The 9,596-nt window shown below is 48.7% G+C and overlaps 1 non-coding gene across 1 annotated transcript; it reads left to right on the forward strand.

Moving 5' to 3' along the window:
- The first annotated feature begins 9,183 nt into the window (after window positions 1–9,183).
- TRNAM-CAU (transfer RNA methionine (anticodon CAU)) lies at window positions 9,184–9,256 on the forward strand. Its single transcript has one exon. It is a non-coding gene; the product is annotated as a tRNA-Met (tRNA).
- Window positions 9,257–9,596: the final 340 nt, after the last annotated feature.

Here is a 9,596-nt window from a genome sequence, read left to right on the forward strand (position 1 = left end):
GCCAAAGCTCCAAGTTAGCTGCACTGACGGGCCAGGCAGTGTAATGAGGGAGTCACCGGGCCAGGGGGTCCCATCCTCCGTGTGAGCTGGAACTGCCTGGGTGAGAGTGGGGGAGAGATGAGGAGAGAGCAGGAGCCCGAGAAGAGCCGGGGAGCAGAGCTGTGCAGGTGTAGTGCCAGAAACTGCTGCATGTAGGAATTTGCAACCTGTAGCAGCTACTGATGCCTGAGGTTGTTCTTATTTGCTGACTTGTCCTAATTTACTAAAACTTGACAGTGGTTTCTCTAGCAAAGGCCAGTCCCTGGCCCCTTGGTCCAGACATCCTCGTTCACATCAGGCTAGGGTGACCAGATGTCAAAAAAATGAAATATTGGGACGCGGGGGATGGAGCAAAAAAAAAAAGCCAGAGGGCCCCCCCGCTGCCAAGCAGCAGTGGCACAGCCCCGTCTCCGCCCAGCTCTCGGCTCCGACCCCCGAAACATCCTCAGCTCCCCCATCCCCTCGCTCCTGGGTCCAGCCTGGGCTCCAAGCTCTGCAGCCGAGCCATGCTCCAGGCCCCTCCTGCAGCTCCCAGGCAAGGGGTGAACCAGGCAGCCGGGCCTCCCCCTCCCAGCAGGAACGTGTCCGCCCCACGTGTGTCTCCGCCCCCTGCCCACATGGGTCCTGCCCACTCTGTACTTCCCCCAGCCCCACTGCACTGCCCTGCAGGCTCCAGGGCTGAAGCAGCCTCCGAGCTGCGCTCCCGGCCATGGCCATGGCCCGTGTGCAAACCTGGGAGGGAGGAGGAATGCCGCTTGCTTGGGGAAGAGGCGGGGCCAGGGCGAGGATTTGGGGAGGGATCCAATGGGGCAGTGAGGGGGTGGGGCTGGGGGCAGGGCTGGGATTTGGGGAGGATCCAATGGGGGAAGGAAGGGGCAGAGTCGGGGGGGGCGAGTGTCCCTCCGGGCTCTCCCTGTGTGCTGGAGCAGAGGGCAAAATTGTTTGTTTGTCCATTGTCCTGACCAAACATCGGTCGGGACGCAGGACAAACAAGCAAATATCGGGAGAATCCTGATAAAATCGGGACGTCTGGTCACCCTACATCAGGCTTCAAGTTGAGAATCATTTCCTATTCCCGCTCTGTGGGAGGGGAGACTTTTAAACACGCTCTCTGTGCAACTGCGCATGGCTAAGCAAAGAGAACAAACCCAAATCCCCCCTGTGCTTTGGGAGCCAGGTTTGTGGTGGGAATTCTGTAGTTCAGATGACTTCACGCCTGGACATTGTGATTCTTTACCAGTTTCCCTGGCTTTGGGACAGTTTTGTGCTCACAGCTGTGGTGGCCGAGTGGTTAAGGCGTTGGAGTTGAAATCCAATAGGGTTCCCCTGTTCACTGCAACAGAGTTTCTGTAGTGTAGTGGTTCTCACATTTGCCTAACACGCAAAAGAGCCCTGGTTCAAAAGTAAGCAGAAACATGAGGGCTTAATTTACCCAGCTCCTACTGGCCTGTCCCTGCTGTTGTAGGAGAAGCAGTGATTTCTATGCTCAAAAGGTCTGTTATACTTTCCCCTGCTCCCACTTTTGTCTCCTCTCCCTCTCTGAATGCCTGTGAAGTGGCTTTACCCCTCCCGCTCCCTCCTGGACTGCTCGAGGGATGAATGCTCTGGTTGAAGAGCAGAAGAGCTCCCAGGTAGACAAGGTGTCTGGGACTCTAATTAGGCAACGATCACCCAGATCACTGACACTGCCCAAGGTGGAGTGTGACCAGCCAGATGCAGCCAAGTCATCTCTAGTCGCAGACCATGTGGTGCAGGCCCTTAATAGGGGCTTGTACCTCCAGTGAATGTCCTTTGCCCAGACCGCCTGGCCAGTGGTTCTCTGCGTTGTATTTCATTGTGCCTCAGGAAGACTTACCTTCATCGCACCGTCCATAGCTGCCTATGGGACACTTACCTTGCAGAATCCTGACATCTCCAATGCTGTGGCTGTCCTGGGAGCATGAGTATGTGAGTGCAAGAATGACCACTCTCCCCCGCCCCCCCCGGCTTATTTTGAGCTTAGCTGTCAGTATAATAAATGTGCTGCTTTCTGCCAAACTCTGGTGGGTCATTAGTCCTCCCTACGCTTACTAGCTGACCCAATTTTGGGTAACACCTGCGATAACCCCAATCCCTGCATGGCAGAGGATGGTGAAATGAGCTGAGGAAAAAGCCTTGGCATCAGCAGGGGAAAGTTAGATGATCTTGGCCAGTCACCTATTGAAGACTTGTGGCTTGGCTTTTTCTGCCCTTGGAGGTTGGCCTACGGAGGCCGGCTCTTCCTGCTGGCCTCCTTTGTGTGACTTGCCAAAGGAGGAAGTGAGTCAGGAATGGGGCAAAAGAGGAATGTCGAGCTGAGGAAAGCAGGGCAGAAGCTAAGCGCCTTAGTGCAGCTAAGCGGAGTTAGTAGAGTGCCACCATTCATTCTGCAAAGCCTGGGGAGGTGCGGTTGGCTACTGGGAGGTAGAATCCTGTGCCTGCCTCTTGGCTTTCCAGGGATGGGTACTTGCATCCCATGAGAAGAAGGATGGTTCTGGGTGAAAGGAAGACAAGCAAAGCTATGGGAGGAAATTTGGGTTTGGGGTTGTCATAAACAGATAGTTAAGGGTTAATGTCTCTCTTACCTGTAAAGGGTTAACAAACAGGGACCCCAAACACCTGACCAGAGGACCAATCAGAAGACAAGCTACTTTCAAAATCTCTCGGGGAGGGAAGCCTTTGTTTGTGGGTTTTGGGTTTGGCTTGGTTCTCTCTGAGTCCTGGATGGGGCTAGAGGTGTAACCAGGTTTCTGCCAATCTCCCTGCTACAGTCTCTTATCTGTTCAGAATTGTAAGTAGAAAAGGCGGTCATAGCTTTTTAATTTGTTTTTTTTTGTCATTTGCATATGTGTACTTGCTGGAAGTAGCTTAAATTGTGTTTCTGCTGGAGAAAGTTTCTTTCTATTGTTTATAAGTTGAAAGACCCTGTAACTGTTTACCATCTAAAGTGCAGAGATAAACCTTTTACATTTTCTTTCTTTTTTTTATTAAAAGCTTTACTTTAAGACCTGTTTAATTTTTTTTTCCCCTTGTTGAGGCTCGAGGGAATTGAGTCTGTACTTAACAGGGAAGGAGAAGGGCGCGGGGGGCAAGGGTGGAATCCCTTTGCTTAGATTCATGGAGCTTGAATCTGTATAATTCTCCAGGAGCCCAGGGAGGGAATACCTGGAGGGGAGGAGGGGGAAGAGAAATGGTTTATTCCCCTTTGTTGTGAGACTCAAGGAGTCTGGGTCTTGAGGTCCCCTGGGAAGGTTTTGGGGGGACCAGAGAGTATCAGGCCCCTAAAAATTCCTGATTGGTGTCAGCCTATCAAATCTACGCTGGTAATTAAGCTTAGGGGAATTCATGCTAATACCCATATTTTGGACGCTAAGGTCCAGAATTGGGAATTATATTATGACATAGTGTGCAGCGTACGGGAAAGATAAGAATCCAAAAGCCAGTAAGATTATACATTTTTTTCTCTGCTAGCTGCTTGTAAGCAGAGAGAGAAAGGGTTTTGTTTTAAACCTACAGCCTGAGATTTTTTTTTCCTTGCTCCGGTCTAGCTGTGCATAGGGAGGGCTATTAAGGTTTAAAAATGGTCATTTGTTAAACAAAGCAGCCTTAAGTGGCCAGCAATGCACTCCAACCAGAACACATTTGTAAATGAAAGACGGTTTCTTTTGCTTTTTAATTCTTTCGGGACAGGCTAGTAAGTTAAAAGGACTCTGTTGCTAAGCAACCCCAGGAGACAACAGAGACCCACAGTTCAGACAAAAAAAAACACCAGAGGGCACCCCAACACAAGAAAACAGGAACCATGACTTCTAAGGCAAAAATGGAGGCCGAGGGACAAATCAAAGATGCAGAGCACAAGCAAGATATGGAAAAAAATACAAGAACTAGAAATAAAACAAATAGAGACGGAGCTGAGAGACAGAGAAAGAGAGGCAGTCAACAAAAAAGAGCAAGCAGCCAAAGATGCAGACCACTAAAAACAGCTGGAACTCCAGAGGGAAGCACACCGGCAGGCCCTGGAATTAGAAAAGGCTAAGCAACAGAACACAGTCAATCCTAACAACCCTTCACTAATGATTGTTCCACATCACAAGAAATTTCCCACCTACAAGGCGGGTGATGACACTGAGGCCTTCTTAGAAAATTTTGAAAGAGCCTGCCTTGGGTACAGCATCTCTGAAGACCAGTACATGGTAGAATTGAGGCCACTGCTCAGTGGACCCTTAGCAGAGGTGGCGGCTGAAATGCCTAAGGAGAAAATGAACGACTATAAACTTTTTCAAACCAAGGCCAGATACAGAATGGGGATAACACCTGAACATGCCCGTCGGCGGTTCAGAAACCAAAAATGGAAACCAGATGTGTCATTCCCCCGACACGCCTACCACATTGCAAAGAATTATGAGGCCTGGATATCAGGAACAAAGGTTAACAATCTGGACGAGCTACACCTCCTGATTCAAATGGAGCAGTTCTTAGATGGTGTTCCTGAGGAAATAGAGAGGTACATCCTAGATGGGAAATCCAAAATGGTAATCGAGGCAGGGGAGATTGGAGCCAAATGGATGGAAGTGGCAGAAAAGAAAAAAGCTACTGTCAAGGGGAGGGAATACCCCAGGGGGCACACCGACAATAAACCCTATACCTGAGGGCAACCCAAGACCCCACCTACAACCCAAGAAAAGCTGTCGACTACCTATTCTCTCACCTCACCAATCTCCAGTAACCCACCTCGGCCCAGTAACCAATCAGCTGGGCGATGCTTCATGTGTAATGAACTGGGACATATAAAGGCCAACTGTCCCAAGAACCCCAACCGAGTGCAGTTCATTTTATCTCCATCACTCCAAAGATCCCCAGACCCAGATACCTCTCAAATACCCTTGGAGCGAAGGGAAATTTTGAGAGTGGGCAGAAAGAAGGTTATCATGTGGAAAGACACGGGGGCACAAGTGTCAGCTATACACCAATCCTTAGTGGACCCCAAATTCATCAACCCAAAGGCCCAAGTGACAATTTACCCCTTCATGGCACAAGCTGTAAACTTGCCTACAGCTAAACTGTCTGTCCAGTACAAAGACTGGTCAGGAATGTGGACTTTTGCAGTCTATAACAATTATCACATCCCCATGCTACTGGGGGAAGACTTGGCCAACCAGGTAAAGTGGGCCAAGACAGTGGAAATGGTTACACGCAGCCAAGCCAGGCAAGCTTCCAGACCCATCCCTGTTCCTGAACCGTCCACAGAGGCCCCGTCTGTGTTGGCAGAGACCCAGACAAAGGTAGTGGACCCGGATTCCCTGCCAACGACTGCAACAGCCACAGTACTTCCAGTCCCGGGCCCGGACCTGGAAATGCAACCAGCACCAGAACTATTGCCAGCACTGACACCAGAGCTTGCAAACACATCTTCAACCCCAACACCAGAGGGCGCCAGTGAGCCTGAACTGGCAGAAGCAGCAAACAACCAGACCCAAGAGGCTCAGCCAGAGCCTGAAATACCACCTGGTGCACCAGCAGAGAGCGGTTCACCAGCCACGAAAACAACCCCATCACCTACATCGCTTCCCAAAGGACCAAGCTGAAGTCCACAGTCTGAGGAGGAACTGGTGTCTCCAACCTCCAGGAAACAGTTCCAGACTGAGCAGGAAGCAGATGACAGCCTTCAGAAAGCTTGGGCAGTGGCACGGAGCACCTCACCGCCTCTCAGTTCTTCTAATTCATCCCGGTTTGTTGTAGAACAAGGACTTTTATATAAGGAGACTCTTTCTGGTGGACACCGGAAAGACTGACATCCACAAAAACAGTTGGTGGTTCCAACTAGGTATCGGGGGAAGCTCTTAAGCTTAGCCCATGATCATCCCAGTGGCCATGCTGGGGTGAACAAAACCAAAGACAGGTTGGGGAAGTCCTTCCACTGGGAGGGGATGGGCAAGGATGTTGCCAAGTATGTCCGGTCTTGTGAGGTATGCCAAAGAGTGGGAAAGCCCCAAGACCAGGTCAAGGCCCCTCTCCAGTCACTCCCCATAATAGAGGTCCCATTTCAGCAAGTAGCTGTGGATATTCTGGGTCCTTTCCCAAAAAAGACCCCCAGAGGAAAGCAGTACATATTAACTTTCGTGGACTTTGCTACCCGATGGCCGGAAGCAGTAGCTCTAGGCAACATTAGGGCTAAAACTGTGTGCCAGGCTCTAATAGACATTTTTGCCAGAGTAGGTTGGCCCTCTGATATCCATACGGATTCAGGGACAAATTTCCTGGCAGGGACCATGAAAGAACTGTGGGAAACTCATGGGGTGAATCACTTGGTTGCCACCCCATACCACCATCAAACCAATGGCCTGGTGGAAAGGTTTAATGGAACTTTGGGGACCATGATCCGTAAATTCGTGAATGAACACTCCAATGACTGGGACCTAGTGTTGCAGCAGTTGCTCTTTGCTTACAGGGCTGTACCACATCCCAGTTTAGGGTTCTCACCGTTTGAGCTTGTGTATGGCCACAAGGTTGAAGGGCCATTACAGTTGATGAGGCAACAATGGGAGGGGTTTACGCCTTCTCCAGGGACTAATATTCTGGACTTTGTAAGCAACCTACAAAACACCCTCCGACACTCTTTAGCCCTAGAGAAAACCTAAAGGATGCTCAAAAAGAGCAAAAGGCCTGGTATGATAGACATACCAGAGAGTGTTCCTTCAAGGTAGAAGACCAGGTTATGGTCTTAAAGGCGCAACAGGCCCATAAAATGGAAGCATCATGGGAAGGGCCATTCACAGTCCAAGAGCGCCTGGGAGCTGTTAACTACCTCATAGCATTTCCCAATTCCTCCCTAAAGCCCCGAGTGTACCACGTTAATTCTCTCAAGCCCTTTTATTACAGACACTTACAGGTTTGTCAATTCACAGCCCAGGGAGGAGATGATGCTGTGTGGCCTGACAGTGTCTACGACAAAGGGAAAAGTAACGGTGGCATGGGAGAGGTAACCCTCTCCACAACCCGCAAACTTCTGCAGGGGCAACAGATCAAGAAGTTGTTGCACTCTCCCGAGAAAGTTCCCTAACATCAACTGGTTAAAAATTGTCCTTGCAATGTGAAGAATCTTATAGTTGTACATAATTAGTGGCATATGTAAGGATGCATATGTTTATTGATCTGCTTATTTTAAAGTTCTAGGGAGAAATCACTGCCAGTGTGGTTCCACACTGTCAGCAATTTGGGGGGCGTGTCATAAACAGATAAGAAAAGTTAATAGCACAGAAGTACTTTATATCTCTTTGATTATAAACGGTTAACAAGTTCAGTAAGCCTGGCTGTCACCTGACCAGAGGACCAATCAGGAGACAGGATACTTTCAAATCTTGAGGGAGGGAAGTTTCTGTGTGTGCTGTTAGAATTTGGTTGTTGTTCACTCTGGGGGCTCAGAGGGATCAGATGTGCAACCAGGTTTCTCTCCAATCTCCCTGATACAGTTTCTTATAGATTCCAAATAGTGAGTACTAGATAGATAAAGCGAGTTAGGCTTATGTTTGTTTTCTTTATTTGCAAATGTGTATTTGGTTGGAAGGAGTTCAAATGTGTATTTGGCTGAAAGGAGTTCAAATTGGTATTTTGCTGAAAAGATTTTAATTTGTACTTGTATACTTAGGCTGGGAGAGTATTCCCAGTGTCTATAGCTAAAAAACCCTGTACCTATTCCATCTTAAATTTACAAGATCATTTTTACTGTTTTTGTCTCTTTAATTAAAAGTTTCTTGTTTAAGAACCTGATTGTTTTTTTATTCTGGTGAGACCCTAGGGGACTGGGTCTGGATTCACCAGGGAATTGGTGGGGAGAGAGGAGGGAAGAAGGAGAGAAAGGCTAATTTCTCTCTGTGTTAGGATTACTTTCTCTCTCAGGAACAGTCTGGGAGGGGGAAAGAGAAGGAGGGAGGAATGTGAGTTGTCCTCTCTGTTTTGTGATTCAAGGAGTTTGAATCACAGTGATCTTCCAGGGTAACCCAGGGAGGGGAAGTCTGGGAGAGGTAACAGTGGGGGAAAGGGTTTGCTTTCCTTGTGTTAAGATCCAGAGGGTCTGGGTTTTGGGGGTCCCCGGGCAAGGTCTTGGGGGGACCAGAGTGCACCAGGCACTGGAATTCCTGGTTGGTGGCAGCGCTACAGGTTCTAAGCTGATAATTAAGCTTAGAGGAATTCATGCTGGTACCCCATCTTTTGGACGCTAAGGTTCAGAGTGGGGAATTGTACCATGACAACTTATGTTTCTAAAGGTGGCTTCCCCAAGCAATCCCATGCTGTTCTTCCCACAGCTGGCTGATGGGGGCAGCAGGGGATCTACTCAATCTGGGAGAATCTCTCTGGACCCCACTGTTAGGTCTCCATCCTTTCTCCCCCTAACCACGCCCACCCATCCCCTCCCCATTATCAATGTTTTGGAGTGACCCCTCCCTCCCTTTATGGGATACAAACTCTGTGACAGAGATTGAGTGGGCTCCTCGCTGCATGGCCCCAATGGGGAAGGAAAGAGACTGCGGGGGGTGGGGAGAAGACGGGCAGAAAGAGTCAAATGAGGCTAAACCAGAATAGAGGAGATTTTCTTCCTGTTAAAATGTCCTGGAGTCTCATGGCTGAAAACCTGCATCTTGAGTTAGGTTTGATGCAACAGCCTTACAATCACCAGGCAAAGGTGTGACCCACAGAGACTGATAACTGCCTGCTTCTCGACTTTGTCTAAGAAGCACCTGCACTAGTGCAACTGGTTAGCACAGAGGGAGATACTGCTGGGGTTATGAATTCAACCCTTATCTGGAGCACTGGTTTCTATTCCTTGTGTAGTTTCCCCAGCTTGCTTTGCTTAATTCATCTGGAAAGTGCCATAGTAGGAAAAGGAGAGTAAGTTCTAAAATGTGGAAGTAGGTGCACAGCTTGGAAACATCCCTCCTGTACTGCCATTAGTTCCAGTAGATTGTCCACTAGCAGCATGAATTGATTTCTTTGCTGCTGTGAAAGCTGCCAGGAAAAGTCTCTGGTCACCAGAGCTCCCTGCTTCTTCCAGCACATCTCTGGCTTCTTCCCTGCCCCAGTCACTGCTGTAGGAGGGTCCTACATACACTGAGCCTAAAGCTTTTCCAAGCCTTCTTAGTGCAGTTGGCAGCATGTCAGTCTCATACTCTGAGGGTCCTGAGTTCAAGCCTCAGAGAAAACAATGGATTTTGCTCCCTGCTTCAGATTTTCTACAGGAAATCAGAGAAAAGAAACTAGAGGAGAGTGGTTTCTAGACATCATCCCACTCATCTAACACATACACAGATTTTTCTAAGGCATTAACTTTTCCTTCTCTATGGAGCTTGTATTCTTCACAGAGCAAAATAAAACAAAAACATGCAAGTCCAAGCCTAATACAGTATGAAACTCAATACAGATCTAATCTCACTCTCAGAGATCTTCCAATAAGCTTGTTTTGCAGACTAGACTTATATCTTGTCTAGGCCCAATCTTTTCATCTGGTATAGTCCGTGTTCCAGCTCAGATGATAGCTAGGGGAT

The sequence above is a fragment of the Gopherus flavomarginatus genome, chromosome 16 (assembly GCF_025201925.1).
Source record: "Gopherus flavomarginatus isolate rGopFla2 chromosome 16, rGopFla2.mat.asm, whole genome shotgun sequence".
Taxonomy (NCBI): domain Eukaryota; kingdom Metazoa; phylum Chordata; order Testudines; family Testudinidae; genus Gopherus; species Gopherus flavomarginatus.